Source organism: Filicampus tigris, chromosome 17 (assembly GCF_054856515.1).
Source record: "Filicampus tigris isolate MCC_2025a chromosome 17, RoL_Ftig_1.0, whole genome shotgun sequence".
Lineage (NCBI taxonomy): Eukaryota > Metazoa > Chordata > Actinopteri > Syngnathiformes > Syngnathidae > Filicampus > Filicampus tigris.
The window spans coordinates 2651606-2667878 of NC_141233.1; the positions used below are offsets into that span (position 1 = coordinate 2651606).

The window sequence follows — 16273 nt, forward strand, 5'->3', positions numbered from 1 at the left end:
ACTATTTCCTCAAAGAAGCAGGAGCTTCTGAAAACCACTTGACGATGAGGATGGGATTCGAACCCATGCGTGTAGAACACAATGGATTAGCAGTCCATCGCCTTAACCACTCAGCCACCTCATCTATTTTGATAACCTTAAACTGGGTCCATTGGACTCCAATGTGTATACTGTTGTGGACGAAAAACATCTCGACTTTGATTCCTTTGCTATTGTAACAATGATTAAAATCACTTGGAAGAGCACGCACTTCGAGACAACGCTCAATATATGACAACAGGTACTGTCGAACTCTTCCCTCAAAGAAGCAGGAGCAGGACTTTGATTCCTTTGCAATTCAAACAATTATCAAAATCACTTGGAAGAGCACGCACTTCTAGACAATGCTTGATATATGATGAGGGTTACTTTCTAACTATTTCCTCAAAGAAGCAGGAGCTTCTGAAAACCACTTGACGATGAGGATGGGATTCGAACCCATGCGTGTAGAACACAATGGATTAGCAGTCCATCGCCTTAACCACTCAGCCACCTCATCTATTTTGATAACCTTAAACTGGGTCCATTGGACTCCAATGTGTATACTGTTGTGGACGAAAAACGTCGACTTTGATTCCTTTGCTATTGAAACAATGATTAAAATCACTTGGAAGAACACGCACTTCGAGACAACGCTCCATATATGACAACAGGTACTGTCGAACTCTTCCCTCAAAGAAGCAGGAGCAGGACTTTGATTCCTTTGCAATTCAAACAATGATCAGAATCACTTGGAAGAGCACACACTTCTAGACAATGCTGGATATATGATGAGGGTTACTTTCTAACTATTTCCTCAAAGAAGCAGGGGCTTCTGAAAACCACTTGATGATGAGGATTAGACTCGAACCCATGTGTGTAGAACTTAATGGATTAGCAGTCCATCGCCTTAACCACTCGTTCACCTCATTTATTTGGCTAACCTTAAACTGGGTCCAAGTACTCCAATGTCTATACTGTCGGACGAAATCCATCTCGACTTCAATTCCTTTGCAATTCAAACAATGATCAAAATCACTTGGAAGAGCACGCACTTCTAGACAATACTCGATATATGAGGAGGGTTACTTTCTAACTATTTCCTCAAAGAAGCAGGAGCTTCTGAAAACCACTTGACGATGAGGATGGGATTCAAACCCATGCGTGTAGAACACAATGGATTAGCAGTCCATCGCCTTAACCACTCATCCACCTCATCTAATTGGCTAACCTTTAACTCAATCAATCACATTTTATTAATATAGCACTTTTCATAAAAATGCAACTCAAAGTGCTTTAAAACATACAAAGCAAAACATAGATAATTAGAAAAAAAAAAAAATCCGTTCATGCCCTCCCTCCCAACAAACCCAAGACAGATATCCATAGTACATCAGCAATCATTCACACACACCCACACAAAGTGCACAACCTGATAAAATGTGTTAAAAAGACATGACAAGGCACAGAGAAACCATATGAGGAAAGGGTACCCAAGACCTGACGTCCTCTGGCAGGCTATTCCAAAGGTGAGGACCAAAATGGCTGAATGCAGCCTCGCCATGCATTTTGGTCCTCACCCTTGGAATAAATAAAAGGCCGGCGCCAGAGAACCCCAGGATCCGCGAGGGTTGGTATGATAAAAGCAAATCAGATAAATAAGATGGCCCAAGACCATTAACACATTTATAAACTAATAAAAGTACCTTAAAGGAACTGTCTTGGCTCCCTTCCTGTTCACCCTCTACACCTCGGACTTCAACTACAACACCCCTACCTGTCACCTGCAGAAGTTCTCTGACGACTCTGCGATTGTCGGCGTCATCACAGGCGGAGATGATCGGGAGTACAGAGAACTTACTCAGGGTTTTGTGGACTGGTGCCAGCAGAACCGCCTCCTGATCAATGCGGGGAAATCCAAAGAAATGGTGGTGGATTTCGGTAGGCGCCAGCACGCTTCACCTGCACCAGTGAATATCCGGGGAACAGATGTTGAGAGAGTCTCAACTTACAAGTACCTGGGTGTTCATCTGAACAATAAACTGGACTGGTGCGACAACACAGACGCCCTCTATAGGAAGAGTCAGAGCAGATTCTTCCTACTCAGGAGACTGAGGTCTTTTGGGGTTCAGGGGACACTCCTCAGGAACTTTTATGACTCGGTGGTTGCATCGGTCATCTTCCAGGGGGTGGTCACCTGGGCAGGCGGCGTCTCGGCCCGGGACAAGAAGCGGCTGGACAAACTGGTCAGGAGGGCCGGCTCTGTCCTGGGCTGCTCCCTGGACTCTGTGGACTCGGTGGGGACAGGAGGATGTTGGCCAAGCTGTCATCAATGCTGGACAACCCGGACCACCCCCTCCAGGGCACCCTAACAGCACTCCACAGCTCCTTCAGTGACAGACTGTTACACCCTCGCTGTGCAAAGGAGAGATTCCGCCGTTCCTTCTTGCCTGCTGCTGTCAGACTCTTTAACAAGAACATTGTGCAGTCTCTACAAACTGGCGGACATTAGTGCAATTGTGCAGCTCTGCACCTGAGCTCATATCGTGCAATACCCAATATTCCCCACTACTGTAATACCGTGCAATACTCAACATTCCCCACTACTGTTAGTCTAGATTTATTTTTATCCAATGCTGTCCCTTACATTTCACTACAGCACTGCAGCACTGTCACTTACTTAGAGTATTTTTTCCTCTCTACTATGTACAGGCCGAAATGAGTGTTCCTCATACTTTTTATGTAGATGTAGGTTGGTGTGTATATACATGTGTATATGTGTTACTGCGTATATTTACATAGGTTTGATCGTAAATGTTTGCCGTCAATGTTATACATTAATGGCCACATTACGCCGCCGTCCCTGTGTGTCCTATATCTTTGCTGCTGTAACAATGAAAATTTCCCCACTGTGGGATCAATAAAGGCATTCTTATCTTATCTTATCTTATCTTAAAATCGATCCTGAAACACACAGGGAGCCAATGCAGCAATTTCAAAACTGGCGTAATGTGCTCCTGCCCTCTGGTTCTCGTCAGCACCCGAGCGGCTGAATTCTGCAGTAGTTGCAGTGGTGAAATGCTCTTTTTCGGGATCAGCACTACCGTGTTAGCCTGAGAGAGAACTCTGGCGATATTCTTAAGGTGATAAAAACCAATCTTGGTTACATTTTTAATATGAGGAATAAAACTGAGCTCAGAGTCAAAAATGACGCCAAGGTTCTTCACACAATGTGAGGGATTAAAAATGTGTAGTTTTGGTAAAAGCTTCTCTCTCTGACCTTCGGTCAGTTTTGTCCTGAGTGAGCTGTAGGAAATTATCTGCCATCCATGACTTGATATCTAAAATGCAATTTAAAAGGGTATCAATGGGTCCTGTGTCATCAGGAGACACGGCAATATACAGCTGCGTGTCATCAGCATAGCTGTGAAAGCTGATGCCGTGTCCCCTGATGACATCCCCAAGGGGAAGCATATAAAGATTAAAAAGTAGGGGGTCTAAAATCAAACCTTGGGGAACCCCACATTTAATTTCATGGGTTTTGGAGGAACAAGTATCCATACTTACAAAGAAATATCGGTCTGTGAGATAGGAATAAAACCAGTCAAAAACAGTACCAGAGATGCCCACTAGATTTTTAAGTCTATTTAATAAAATTTGGTGATCTACTGTATCAAAAGCATCACTTAGATCCAGTAGCACCAAGACTGTGAGTTTTCTCACGTCTGCAGTGCACCTAATATCATTTAAAATCCTTAAAAGAGCAGTCTCCGTACTGTGGTTCATCCTAAAACCAGGTTGATATTACTCCAAAATATTATTTGTATTTAAAAAATGATTCAACTGGATGAAAACCAGTTTTTCTAAAATCTTACTTAAAAACGGTAAGTTGGATACAGGTCTGTAATTATTAAAAACGCTCGGGTCAGAATTGCTCTTCTTCAGAAGGGGCTTCACCACCGCCGTTTTAAAGGCAGCGGGGAAGACGCCCGTCTGAAGAGAGCAATTGACTATATTTAAAATCCATAAAATGTCTTAAAAAGAAATGTGGGAATTGGATCTAAAAGGCAGGTTGTTGGGTTTACCTGGGAGAAAACTCGAACAAGTGTCCTTGCATCAACCAGGGCAAAACTTTCCAGTGTTTCCTCATGTAAATATGATTGTCCGGGTTTATTAAAACTTGTGTTTTGACGGGCTAAAAAACTGGATCTTATGTCATCGATTTTGCTTCTGAAGTGGTCTGCAAAGTCCTCACAGAGAGCGTCTGTTGGTCTCTGTGGGGACTTATTAAAATCAGAACTAGTTAAAAGTTCAAAGGTGGAGAAGAGAACTCTAGGGTTGTTTTTATTGACTGTAATGAGGTTTGAGAAATAGGAAGATCTTGCCAGTTTGACTGTTTTATTGTAGGATTTCAGTTGTTCGCAAAAAATTTCATAGTGTACTGTAAGTTTACTTTTTCTCCACCTCCTCTCTGCACTCCTGCATTTTCTCTTTGATGTTTTGATAGCATTGTTTCTCCACGGGGGTACAGTCTTTGTTTTTGTTGTTTTAATTAAAAGTGGAGCTACTGAATCTAATGATGATTTAAGATGTAGGTTAAAATTGTCAACAATAAGATCACAGGGTGCAGGTAAAATGTCAGCAGGAGTCCTTTTTAAGATCTCGATAAAATTTGCAGCCACCTCAGAAGATAGGTAGCGTTTCTTCACTGCTAGATGGTTAAAACTGGCGATGTTAAAATAGACACAGTAGTGGTCTGACACTGCCAAGTCAACAACAGAGGACACACCAGCAGACAAGCCATAGGTTATAACCAAATCCAGGGTGTGTCCTCTGTTGTGAGTTGGCTGCAAGACGTGCTGTTTAAAATTCAAGCAGTTTAAAAGGTTTAAAAAATCTCTGGAAAGTGGGTCCGAGATGTTGTCCATGTGTATATTAAAATCGCCAGTTATTAAAATCCTGTTATAGTCACTCTGCAGCGGTGTCGAGCAGGATGGCCCCGGGCAGGCAATCGGATCCCACCTCGCCGTGTCCAAGAGGCCAGCCGCCTCAGCCGTCATTGTCGCCGACAGGATTTGACGAGCGTGCCTCCTCATGACCACCGCGGAGAGTTCGGGGAAACGGGTCGCGAAGCAAGAGATGACTGATTCCTTCTCATGGAGCTCCTCTGAGAGACGACTAATATCCCTTCTTAGGTCAGAGATTGTTTTATTTGGCTTCTCCAGCAGGCCATTGTGTTCGTCGCTGTCGTCTGAAGGCATTTTAATACAGTAGCACCAAGCTAGCACCAAGCTAGCCTGTTTCCGTCGCAAGCTAGCTATATGCTAGTCAACGAGATCAAGCGACCCAGAGATTAAAAAAATAAATAAATAAATAATAATAATAATAATTAAAAATAAGATAAAAATAGTCTCCAAAAATAAATAAAAAAAGTAAAACCGCAACGCGCAGGTGAGGTAGACTCGAAGGAGAAGAAGTGCTATCGTTACCATCCACGTCAAAGCTCTGACGTCACTTCCTCTGGGTCCATTGGACCAAATGTGTTTTGGACAAAATATCTCGACTTTGCAATTGAAACAATGATTAATATCACTTGGAAGAGCACGCACTTCTAGACAATGCTCGATATATGACGACAGGTACTGTCAAACTCTTTCCTGAAAGAAGCAGGAGCTTCTGAACACCACCTGACGATGAGGATGTGATTTAAACTCATGATTGTAGAACACAATGGATTAGCAGTCCATCGCCTTAACCCCTCGGCCACCTCATCTATACAGATGTTTTTAAACTGGGTCCATTGGACTCAAATGTAAGTACTGTTGTGGAGGAAAAACATCTCGACTTTGATACTTTTGCAAATGAAACAATGCTTAAAATCACTTGGAAGAGCACGCACTTCTAGACAACGCTCCATATATGACAATGGTGACTGTCAATTTCTTTCCCCCAAAGAAGCAGCAGCTTCTGAGAAATGCTTGACGATGAGGATGGGATTCAAACCCATGCATGTAGAACACAATGGATTAGCAGTCCATTGCCTTAACCACTCGGCCACCTCATCGATTTCACTGACCTTAAACTGGGTCCATTGGACTCAAATGTGTGTACTGTCGTGGACGAAATGCATCTCGACAACGCTCGATATATGATGAGGGTTACTTTTGAATTCTTTCCTCAAAGAAGCAGGGTCTTCTGAAAAACAATTGACGAAGAGGACGGGAATCGAATCAATGCATCACTTGGAAGAGCACGCACTTCTAGACAACGCTCCATATATGACAATGGTTACTGTCGAACTCTTTCCTCAAAGACGCAGCATCTTCTGAAAAATACTTGGCAATGAGGATGGGATTAAACCCATGCGTGTAGAACACAATGGATTAGCAGTCCATCTCCTTTACCACTCGGCCACCTCATCTATTTTGATGACCTTAAACTGGGTCCATTGGACTCAAATGTGTGTACTGTTTTGGACAAAACCTCTCAACTTTGATACTTTTGCAATTGAAACAATGATTGAAATTACTTAGAACAGCATGCACTTCCAGACAAAGCTTTGTATATGTTCACAGGTACTGTCGAACTCTTTCCTCAAAGAAGCGTTAGCTTCTGAAAACCACTTGACGATGAGGATGGGATTCGAACCCATGCATGCAGAACACATTGGATTAGCAGTCCATCGCCTTAACCACTCGGCCACCTCATCTATTTTGCTCACCTTAAACTGGGTCCATTGGACTCAAATTTGTGTACTGTTTTGGACAACCTCTCAACTTTGATACTTTTGCAATTGAAACAATGATTGAAATTACTTAGAATAGCATGCACTTCCAGACAAAGCTCTGTATATGTTGACAGGTACTGTCGAACTCTTTCCTCAAAGAAGCATTAGCTTCTGAAAACCACTTGACGATGAGGATGGGATTCGAACCCATACATGCAGAACACAATGGATTAGCAGTCCACCGCCTTAACCACTCGGCCACCTCATCTATTTTGCTCACCTTAAACTGGGTCCATTGGACTCAAATGTGTGTACTGTCGGACGAAAAACATCTCGACTTTGATACTTTTGCAATTGAAACAATGATTAAAATCACTTAGAATAGCATGCACTTCCAGACAACGCTCTATATATGAAGATAGGTACTGTCGAACTCCTTCCTCAAAGAAGCATTAGCTTCTGAAAACCACTTGACGATGAGGATGGGATTCGAACCATGCATGTAGAACACAATGGATTAGCAGTCCATCGCCTTAACCACTCGGCCACCTCATCTATTTTGCTCAGCTTAAACTGGGTCCATTGGACTCAAATGTGTGTACTGTTTTGGACAACACCTCTCAACTTTGATACTTTTGCAATTGAAACAATGTTTGAAATTACTTAGAATAGCATGCACTTCGAGACAAAGCTCTGTATATGTTGACAGGTACTGTCGAACTTTTTCCTCCAAGAAGCATTAGCTTCTGAAAACCACTTGACGATGAGGATGGGATTCGAACCCATGCGTGTAGAACACAATGGATTAGCAGTCGATCACCTTAACCACTCGGCCACCTCATCTATTCTACTGTGCTTAAACTGTGCAGGTACTGTCGAACTCTTTCCTCAAAGAAGCAGCTTCCGAAAACCACTTGACGATGAGGATGGGATTCGAACCCATGCATGTAGAACACAATGGATTAGCAGTCCATCGCCTTAACCACTCGGCCACCTCATCTATTTTGCTGACCTTAAACTGTGTCGATTGGACTCAAATGTGTATACTGTTGTGGACGAAAGAAATATCGACTTTGATTCTTTTGCAATTGAAACAATGATTAAAACCTCTTGGAATAGCATGCACTTCCTGACAACGCTCCATGTACGATCACAGGTGCTGTCGAACTCTTTCCTTGAAGAAAGAGGAAGTTCTGAAAACCACTTGACGATGAGGATGGGATTCGAACCCATGCATGGAGAACACAATGGATTAGCAGTCCATCGCCTTAACCACTCGGCCACCTCATCTATTCTACTGTGCTTAAACTGTGCAGGTACTGTCGAACTCTTTCCTCAAAGAAGCAGCTTCCGAAAACCACTTGACGATGAGGATGAGATTTGAACGCATGCATGTAGAACACAATGGATTAGCAGTCCATCGCCTTAACCACTCTGCCACCTAATCTATTTTGATGACCTTAAACTGGGTCCATTGGACTCAAATATGTATACTGTTGTGGACGAAAAAAATCTCAACTTTGATTCTTTTGCAATTGAAACAATGATTAAAATCTCTTGGAATAGCATGCACGTCCTGACAAAGCTCCATGTATGTAAAGCTCCATGTATGTAAAGCTTCTGAAAACCATTAGACTCAAATGTGTGTACTGTCGTGGACGAAAAACATCTCGACTTTGATACTTTTGCAATTGAAACAAGGATTAAAATGACTCAGAATAGCATGCACTTCCATCGCCATCGCCTGAACCACTCGGCCACCTCATCTGTTCAGCTGTTTTTAAACTGGGTCCATTGGACTCAAATGTGTATACTGTTGTGGACAACATCTCGACTTTTATTCTTTTGCAATTGAAAAAATGATTAAAACCACTTGGGGTAGCATGAACTTCCTGACAACGCTCCATGTATGATCAGAGGTACTGTCGAACTCTTTCCTTGAAGAAAGAGGAACTTCTGAAAACCACTTGACGATGAGGATGGGATTCGAACCCATGCGTGTAGAACACAATGGATTAGCAGTCCATCACCTTAACCACTCAGCCACCTCATCTGTTCAGCAGTTTTTAAACTGGGTCCATTGGACTCAAATGTGTGTACTGTTGTGGAAAAAACATCTCGACTTTGATACTTTTGCAATTGAAACAATGGTTTAAATTACTAAGAATAGTATGCACTTCCAGACAATGCTCTATATATGATGGCAGGTACTGTCGAACTCTTTCCTCAAAGAAGCATTAGCTTCTGAAAACCACTTGACGATGAGGATGGGATTCGAACCCATGCATGTAGAACACAATGGATTAGCAGTCCATCGCCTTAACCACTCGGCCACCTCATCTATTTTGCTCACCTTAAACTGGGTCCATTGGACTCAAATGTGTGTACTGTTTTGGACAAAACCTCTCAACTTTGATTCTTTTGCAATTGAAACAATGATTAAAATCTCTTGGAATAGCATGCACTTCCTGACAAAGCTCCATGTATGTAAAGCTCCATGTATGTAAAGCTTCTGAAAACCATTAGACTCAAATGTGTGTACTGTCGTGGACGAAAAACATCTCGACTTTGATACTTTTGCAATTGAAACAAGGATTAAAATGACTCAAAATAGCATGCACTTCCATCGCCATCGCCTTAACCACTCGGCCACCTCATCTGTTCAGCTGTTTTTAAACTGGGTCCATTGGACTCAAATGTGTATACTGTTGTGGACAACATCTCGACTTTTATTCTTTTGCAATTGAAACAATGATTAAAACCACTTGGGGTAGCATGCACTTCCAGACAAAGCTCTGTATATGTTGACAGGTACTGTCGAACTCTTTCCTCAAAGAAGAGGACTCAAATGTGTATACTGTTGTGGACGAAAAACATGTTGACTTTGATTCTTTTGCAATTGAAACAATGATTAAAATCCCTTGGGGTAGCATGAACTTCCAGACAATGCTCTATATATGATGACAGGTACTGTTGAACTCTTTCCTCAAAGAAGCATTAGCTTCTGAAAACCACTTGACGATGAGGATGGGATTCGAACCCATGCATGTAGAACACAATGGATTAGCAGTCCATCGCCTTAACCACTCGGCCACCTCATCTATTTTGCTCATTTTAAACTGGGTCCATTGGACTCAAATGTGTGTACTGTTTTGGACAAAACCGCTGAACTTTGATACTTTTGCAATTGAAACAATGGTTGAAATTACTTAGAATAGCATGCACTTCCATCGCCATCGCCTTAACCACTCGGCCACCTCATCTGTTCAGCTGTTTTTAAACTGGGTCCATTGGACTCAAATGTGTATACTGTTGTGGACAACATCTCGACTTTGATTCTTTTGCAATTGAAACAATGATTAAAACCACTTGGGGTAGCATGAACTTCCTGACAACACTCCATGTATGATCACAGGTACTGTCGAACTCTTTCCTTGAAGAAAGAGGAACTTCTGAAAACCACTTGACGATGAGGAAGGGATTCGAACCCATGCGTGTAGAACACAATGGATTAGCAGTCCATCGCCTTAACCACTCGGCCACCTCATCTGTTCAGCTGTTTTTAAACTGGGTCCATTGGACTCAAATGTGTATACTGTTGTGGACAAACATGTTGACTTTGATTCTTTTGCAATTGAAACAATGATTAAAATCACTTGGGGTTGCATGAACTTCCAGACAATGCTCTATATATGATGAAAGGTACTGTCGAACTCTTTCCTCGAAGAAGCAGGAACTTCTGAAAACCACTTGACGATGAGGATGGTATTCGAACCCATGCATGTAGAACACAATGGATTAGCAGTCCATCGCCTTAACCACTCGGCCACCTCATCTATTTTGCTCACCTTAAACTGGGTCCATTGGACTCAAATGTGTCTACTGTTTTGGACAAAACCTCTCAACTTTGATACTTTTGCAATTGAAACAATGGTTGAAATTACTTAGAATAGTATGCACTTCCAGACAATGCTCTATATATGATGGCAGGTACTGTCGAACTCTTTCCTCAAAGAAGCATTAGCTTCTGAAAACCACTTGACGATGAGGATGGGATTCGAACCCATGCATGTAGAACACAATGGATTAGCAGTCCATCGCCTTAACCACTCGGCCACCTCATCTATTTTGCTCACCTTAAACTGGGTCCATTGGACTCAAATGTGTGTACTGTCTGACGAAAAACATCTCGACTTTGATACTTTTGCAATTGAAACAATGATTAAAATCACTTAGAATAGCATGCACTTCCAGACAACGCTCTATATATGATGACAGGTACTGTCGAACTCTTTCCTCAAAGAAGCATTAGCTTCTGAAAGCCACTTGACGATGAGGATGGGATTCGAACCCATGCATGTAGAACACAATGGATTAGCAGTCCATCGCCTTAACCACTCGGCCACCTCATCTATTTTGCTCACCTTAAACTGGGTCCATTGGACTCAAATGTGTGTACTGTTTTGGACAAAACCTCTCACTTTTGATTCTTTTGCAATTGAAACAATGATTAAAATCTCTTGGAATAGCATGCACTTCCTGACAAAGCTCCATGTATGTAAAGCTCCATGTATGTAAAGCTTCTGAAAACCATTAGACTCAAATGTGTGTACTGTAGTGGACGAAAAACATCTCGACTTTGATACTTTTGCAATTGAAACAAGGATTAAAATGACTCAGAATAGCATGCACTTCCATCGCCATCACCTTAACCACTCGGCCACCTCATCTGTTCAGCTGTTTTTAAACTGGGTCCATTGGACTCAAATGTGTATACTGTTGTGGACAACATCTCGACTTTGATTCTTTTGCAATTGAAACAATGATTAAAACCACTTGGGGTAGCATGAACTTCCTGACAACACTCCATGTATGATCACAGGTACTGTCGAACTCTTTCCTTGAAGAAAGAGGAACTTCTGAAAACCACTTGACGATGAGGAAGGGATTCGAACCCATGCGTGTAGAACACAATGGATTAGCAGTCCATCGCCTTAACCACTCGGCCACCTCATCTGTTCAGCTGTTTTTAAACTGGGTCCATTGGACTCAAATGTGTATACTGTTGTGGACGAAAAACATGTTGACTTTGATTCTTTTGCAATTGAAACAATGATTAAAATCACTTGGGGTAGCATGAACTTCCAGACAATGCTCTATATATGATGAAAGGTACTGTCGAACTCTTTCCTCAAAGAAGCATTAGCTTCTGAAAACCACTTGACGATGAGGATGGGATTCGAACCCATGCATGTAGAACACAATGGATTAGCAGTCCATCGCCTTAACCACTCGGCCACCTCATCTATTTTGCTCACCTTAAACTGGGTCCATTGGACTCAAATGTGTGTACTCTTTTGGACAACATCTCGACTTTGATACTTTTGCAATTGAAACAATGATTAAAATCACTTAGAATAGCATGCACTTCCAGACAACGCTCTATATATGATGACAGGTACTGTCGAACTCTTTCCTCAGAGAAGCATTAGATTCTGAAAACCACTTGACGATGAGGATGGGATTCGAACCCATGCATGTAGAACACAATGGATTAGCAGTCCATCGCCTTAACCACTCGGCCACCTCATCTATTTTGCTCACCTTAAACTGGGTCCATTGGACTCAAATGTGTGTACTGTTTTGGACAAAACCTCTCAACTTTGATTCTTTTGCAATTGAAACAATGATTAAAATCTCTTGGAATTGCATGCACTTCCTGACAAAGCTCCATGTATGTAAAGCTCCATGTATGTAAAGCTTCTGAAAACCATTAGACTCAAATGTGTGTACTGTCGTGGACGAAAAACATCTCGACTTTGATACTTTTGCAATTGAAACAAGGATTAAAATGACTCAGAATAGCATGCACTTCCATCGCCATCGCCTTAACCACTCGGCCACCTCATCTGTTCAGCTGTTTTTAAACTGGGTCCATTGGACTCAAATGTGTATACTGTTGTGGACAACCTCGACTTTTATTCTTTTGCAATTGAAACAATGATTAAAACCACTTGGGGTAGCATGCACTTCCAGACAAAGCTCTGTATATGTTGACAGGTACTGTCGAACTCTTTCCTCAAAGAAGAGGACTCAAATGTGTATACTGTTGTGGACGAAAAACATGTTGACTTTGATTCTTTTGCAATTGAAACAATGATTAAAATCCCTTGGGGTAACATGAACTTCCAGACAATGCTCTATATATGATGACAGGTACTGTCGAACTCTTTCCTCAAAGAAGCATTAGCTTCTGAAAACCACTTGACGATGAGGATGGGATTCGAACCCATGCATGTAGAACACAATGGATTAGCAGTCCATCGCCTTAACCACTCTGCCACCTCATCTATTTTGCTCATTTTAAACTGGGTCCATTGGACTCAAATGTGTGTACTCTTTTGGACAAAACCTCTCAACTTTGATACTTTTGCAATTGAAACAATGGTTGAAATTACTTAGAATAGTATGCACTTCCAGACAATGCTCTATATATGATGGCAGGTACTGTCGAACTCTTTCCTCGAAGAAGCATTAGCTTCTGAAAACCACTTGACGATGAGGATGGGATTCGAACCCATGCATGTAGAACACAATGGATTAGCAGTCCATCGCCTTAACCACTCGGCCACCTCATCTATTTTGCTCACCTTAAACTGTGTCCATTGGACTCAAATGTGTGTACTGTCGGACGAAATACATCTCGACTTTGATACTTTTGCAATTGAAACAATGATTAAAATCACTTAGAATAGCATGGACTTCCAGACAACGCTCTATATATGATGACAGGTACTGTCAAACTCTTTCCTCAAAGAAGCATTAGCTTCTGAAAGCCACTTGACGATGAGGATGGGATTCGAACCCATGCATGTAGAACACAATGGATTAGCAGTCCATCGCCTTAACCACTCGGCCACCTCATCTATTTTGCTCACCTTAAACTGGGTCCATTGGACTCAAATGTGTGTACTCTTTTGGACAAAACCGCTGAACTTTGATACTTTTGCAATTGAAACAATGATTGAAATTACTTAGAATAGCATGCACTTCCAGACAAAGCTCTGTATATGTTGACAGGTACTGTCGAACTCTTTCCTCAAAGAAGCATTAGCTTCTGAAAACCACTTGACGATGAGGATGGGATTCGAACCCATGTATGTAGAACACAATGGATTAGCAGTCCATCGCCTTAACCACTCGGCCACCTCATCTATTTTGCTCAACTTAAACTGGGTCCATTGGACTCAAATGTGTGTACTGTTTTGGACAAAACCTCTCAACTTTGATTCTTTTGCAATTGAAACAATGATTAAAATCTCTTGGAATAGCATGCACTTCCTGACAAAGCTCCATGTATGTAAAGCTCCATGTATGTAAAGCTTCTGAAAACCATTAGACTCAAATGTGTGTACTGTCGTGGACGAAAAACATCTCGACTTTGATACTTTTGCAATTGAAACAAGGATTAAAATGACTCAGAATAGCATGCACTTCCATCGCCATCGCCTTAACCACTCGGCCACCTCATCTGTTCAGCTGTTTTTAAACTGGGTCCATTGGACTCAAATGTGTATACTGTTGTGGACGAAAAACATGTTGACTTTGATTCTTTTGCAATTGAAACAATGATTAAAATCACTTGGGGTAGCATGAACTTCCAGACAATGCTCTATATATGATGAAAGGTACTGTCGAACTCTTTCCTCAAAGAAGCATTAGCTTCTGAAAACCACTTGACGATGAGGATGGGATTCGAACCCATGCATGTAGAACACAATGGATTAGCAGTCCATCGCCTTAACCACTCGGCCACCTCATCTATTTTGCTCACCTTAAACTGGGTCCATTGGACTCAAATGTGTGTACTCTTTTGGACAACATCTCGACTTTGATACTTTTGCAATTGAAACAATGATTAAAATCACTTAGAATAGCATGCACTTCCAGACAACGCTCTATATATGATGACAGGTACTGTCGAACTCTTTCCTCAGAGAAGCATTAGATTCTGAAAACCACTTGACGATGAGGATGGGATTCGAACCCATGCATGTAGAACACAATGGATTAGCAGTCCATCGCCTTAACCACTCGGCCACCTCATCTATTTTGCTCACCTTAAACTGGGTCCATTGGACTCAAATGTGTGTACTGTTTTGGACAAAACCTCTCAACTTTGATTCTTTTGCAATTGAAACAATGATTAAAATCTCTTGGAATAGCATGCACTTCCTGACAAAGCTCCATGTATGTAAAGCTCCATGTATGTAAAGCTTCTGAAAACCATTAGACTCAAATGTGTGTACTGTCGTGGACGAAAAACATCTCGACTTTGATACTTTTGCAATTGAAACAAGGATTAAAATGACTCAGAATAGCATGCACTTCCATCGCCATCGCCTTAACCACTCGGCCACCTCATCTGTTCAGCTGTTTTTAAACTGGGTCCATTGGACTCAAATGTGTATACTGTTGTGGACAACCCCGACTTTTATTCTTTTGCAATTGAAACAATGATTAAAACCACTTGGGGTAGCATGCACTTCCAGACAAAGCTCTGTATATGTTGACAGGTACTGTCGAACTCTTTCCTCAAAGAAGAGGACTCAAATGTGTATACTGTTGTGGACGAAAAACATGTTGACTTTGATTCTTTTGCAATTGAAACAATGATTAAAATCCCTTGGGGTAACATGAACTTCCAGACAATGCTCTATATATGATGACAGGTACTGTCGAACTCTTTCCTCAAAGAAGCATTAGCTTCTAAAAACCACTTGACGATGAGGATGGGATTCGAACCCATGCATGTAGAACACAATGGATTAGCAGTCCATCGCCTTAACCACTCTGCCACCTCATCTATTTTGCTCATTTTAAACTGGGTCCATTGGACTCAAATGTGTGTACTCTTTTGGACAAAACCTCTCAACTTTGATACTTTTGCAATTGAAACAATGGTTGAAATTACTTAGAATAGTATGCACTTCCAGACAATGCTCTATATATGATGGCAGGTACTGTCGAACTCTTTCCTCAAAGAAGCATTAGCTTCTGAAAACCACTTGACGATGAGGATGGGATTCGAACCCATGCATGTAGAACACAATGGATTAGCAGTCCATCGCCTTAACCACTCGGCCACCTCATCTATTTTGCTCACCTTAAACTGGGTCCATTGGACTCAAATGTGTGTACTGTCGGACGAAATACATCTCGACTTTGATACTTTTGCAATTGAAACAATGATTAAAATCACTTAGAATAGCATGGACTTCCAGACAACGCTCTATATATGATGACAGGTACTGTCAAACTCTTTCCTCAAAGAAGCATTAGCTTCTGAAAGCCACTTGACGATGAGGATGGGATTCGAACCCATGCATGTAGAACACAATGGATTAGCAGTCCATCGCCTTAACCACTCGGCCACCTCATCTATTTTGCTCACCTTAAACTGGGTCCATTGGACTCAAATGTGTGTACTCTTTTGGACAAAACCGCTGAACTTTGATACTTTTGCAA

The 16273-nt window shown here is 41.7% G+C and overlaps 29 non-coding genes across 29 annotated transcripts; all 29 read right to left on the reverse strand.

Moving 5' to 3' along the window:
- Window positions 1-42: 42 nt before the first annotated feature.
- Window positions 43-124, reverse strand: trnas-gcu (transfer RNA serine (anticodon GCU)). Its single transcript has one exon. It is a non-coding gene; the product is annotated as a tRNA-Ser (tRNA).
- Window positions 125-456: 332 nt separating this feature from the next.
- trnas-gcu (transfer RNA serine (anticodon GCU)) lies at window positions 457-538 on the reverse strand. The gene has a single exon. It is a non-coding gene; the product is annotated as a tRNA-Ser (tRNA).
- Window positions 539-1155: 617 nt separating this feature from the next.
- Window positions 1156-1237, reverse strand: trnas-gcu (transfer RNA serine (anticodon GCU)). The gene has a single exon. It is a non-coding gene; the product is annotated as a tRNA-Ser (tRNA).
- A 4763-nt stretch (window positions 1238-6000) lies between these two features.
- trnas-gcu (transfer RNA serine (anticodon GCU)) lies at window positions 6001-6082 on the reverse strand. The gene has a single exon. It is a non-coding gene; the product is annotated as a tRNA-Ser (tRNA).
- Window positions 6083-6645: 563 nt separating this feature from the next.
- On the reverse strand, window positions 6646-6727 carry trnas-gcu (transfer RNA serine (anticodon GCU)). Its single transcript has one exon. It is a non-coding gene; the product is annotated as a tRNA-Ser (tRNA).
- A 204-nt stretch (window positions 6728-6931) lies between these two features.
- On the reverse strand, window positions 6932-7013 carry trnas-gcu (transfer RNA serine (anticodon GCU)). The gene has a single exon. It is a non-coding gene; the product is annotated as a tRNA-Ser (tRNA).
- Window positions 7014-7219: 206 nt separating this feature from the next.
- trnas-gcu (transfer RNA serine (anticodon GCU)) lies at window positions 7220-7300 on the reverse strand. The gene has a single exon. It is a non-coding gene; the product is annotated as a tRNA-Ser (tRNA).
- Window positions 7301-7506: 206 nt separating this feature from the next.
- trnas-gcu (transfer RNA serine (anticodon GCU)) lies at window positions 7507-7588 on the reverse strand. Its single transcript has one exon. It is a non-coding gene; the product is annotated as a tRNA-Ser (tRNA).
- Window positions 7589-7663: 75 nt separating this feature from the next.
- Window positions 7664-7745, reverse strand: trnas-gcu (transfer RNA serine (anticodon GCU)). Its single transcript has one exon. It is a non-coding gene; the product is annotated as a tRNA-Ser (tRNA).
- Window positions 7746-7953: 208 nt separating this feature from the next.
- trnas-gcu (transfer RNA serine (anticodon GCU)) lies at window positions 7954-8035 on the reverse strand. The gene has a single exon. It is a non-coding gene; the product is annotated as a tRNA-Ser (tRNA).
- Window positions 8036-8716: 681 nt separating this feature from the next.
- On the reverse strand, window positions 8717-8798 carry trnas-gcu (transfer RNA serine (anticodon GCU)). Its single transcript has one exon. It is a non-coding gene; the product is annotated as a tRNA-Ser (tRNA).
- A 206-nt stretch (window positions 8799-9004) lies between these two features.
- Window positions 9005-9086, reverse strand: trnas-gcu (transfer RNA serine (anticodon GCU)). Its single transcript has one exon. It is a non-coding gene; the product is annotated as a tRNA-Ser (tRNA).
- Window positions 9087-9764: 678 nt separating this feature from the next.
- Window positions 9765-9846, reverse strand: trnas-gcu (transfer RNA serine (anticodon GCU)). Its single transcript has one exon. It is a non-coding gene; the product is annotated as a tRNA-Ser (tRNA).
- A 366-nt stretch (window positions 9847-10212) lies between these two features.
- On the reverse strand, window positions 10213-10294 carry trnas-gcu (transfer RNA serine (anticodon GCU)). The gene has a single exon. It is a non-coding gene; the product is annotated as a tRNA-Ser (tRNA).
- Window positions 10295-10499: 205 nt separating this feature from the next.
- trnas-gcu (transfer RNA serine (anticodon GCU)) lies at window positions 10500-10581 on the reverse strand. Its single transcript has one exon. It is a non-coding gene; the product is annotated as a tRNA-Ser (tRNA).
- A 206-nt stretch (window positions 10582-10787) lies between these two features.
- trnas-gcu (transfer RNA serine (anticodon GCU)) lies at window positions 10788-10869 on the reverse strand. Its single transcript has one exon. It is a non-coding gene; the product is annotated as a tRNA-Ser (tRNA).
- A 206-nt stretch (window positions 10870-11075) lies between these two features.
- trnas-gcu (transfer RNA serine (anticodon GCU)) lies at window positions 11076-11157 on the reverse strand. Its single transcript has one exon. It is a non-coding gene; the product is annotated as a tRNA-Ser (tRNA).
- A 522-nt stretch (window positions 11158-11679) lies between these two features.
- On the reverse strand, window positions 11680-11761 carry trnas-gcu (transfer RNA serine (anticodon GCU)). Its single transcript has one exon. It is a non-coding gene; the product is annotated as a tRNA-Ser (tRNA).
- A 208-nt stretch (window positions 11762-11969) lies between these two features.
- Window positions 11970-12051, reverse strand: trnas-gcu (transfer RNA serine (anticodon GCU)). The gene has a single exon. It is a non-coding gene; the product is annotated as a tRNA-Ser (tRNA).
- A 204-nt stretch (window positions 12052-12255) lies between these two features.
- trnas-gcu (transfer RNA serine (anticodon GCU)) lies at window positions 12256-12337 on the reverse strand. Its single transcript has one exon. It is a non-coding gene; the product is annotated as a tRNA-Ser (tRNA).
- Window positions 12338-13013: 676 nt separating this feature from the next.
- trnas-gcu (transfer RNA serine (anticodon GCU)) lies at window positions 13014-13095 on the reverse strand. The gene has a single exon. It is a non-coding gene; the product is annotated as a tRNA-Ser (tRNA).
- A 206-nt stretch (window positions 13096-13301) lies between these two features.
- On the reverse strand, window positions 13302-13383 carry trnas-gcu (transfer RNA serine (anticodon GCU)). Its single transcript has one exon. It is a non-coding gene; the product is annotated as a tRNA-Ser (tRNA).
- Window positions 13384-13589: 206 nt separating this feature from the next.
- On the reverse strand, window positions 13590-13671 carry trnas-gcu (transfer RNA serine (anticodon GCU)). The gene has a single exon. It is a non-coding gene; the product is annotated as a tRNA-Ser (tRNA).
- Window positions 13672-13877: 206 nt separating this feature from the next.
- On the reverse strand, window positions 13878-13959 carry trnas-gcu (transfer RNA serine (anticodon GCU)). Its single transcript has one exon. It is a non-coding gene; the product is annotated as a tRNA-Ser (tRNA).
- A 526-nt stretch (window positions 13960-14485) lies between these two features.
- On the reverse strand, window positions 14486-14567 carry trnas-gcu (transfer RNA serine (anticodon GCU)). The gene has a single exon. It is a non-coding gene; the product is annotated as a tRNA-Ser (tRNA).
- A 204-nt stretch (window positions 14568-14771) lies between these two features.
- Window positions 14772-14853, reverse strand: trnas-gcu (transfer RNA serine (anticodon GCU)). Its single transcript has one exon. It is a non-coding gene; the product is annotated as a tRNA-Ser (tRNA).
- A 676-nt stretch (window positions 14854-15529) lies between these two features.
- trnas-gcu (transfer RNA serine (anticodon GCU)) lies at window positions 15530-15611 on the reverse strand. The gene has a single exon. It is a non-coding gene; the product is annotated as a tRNA-Ser (tRNA).
- A 206-nt stretch (window positions 15612-15817) lies between these two features.
- On the reverse strand, window positions 15818-15899 carry trnas-gcu (transfer RNA serine (anticodon GCU)). The gene has a single exon. It is a non-coding gene; the product is annotated as a tRNA-Ser (tRNA).
- A 206-nt stretch (window positions 15900-16105) lies between these two features.
- On the reverse strand, window positions 16106-16187 carry trnas-gcu (transfer RNA serine (anticodon GCU)). The gene has a single exon. It is a non-coding gene; the product is annotated as a tRNA-Ser (tRNA).
- Between the last annotated feature and the right edge of the window lie 86 nt (window positions 16188-16273).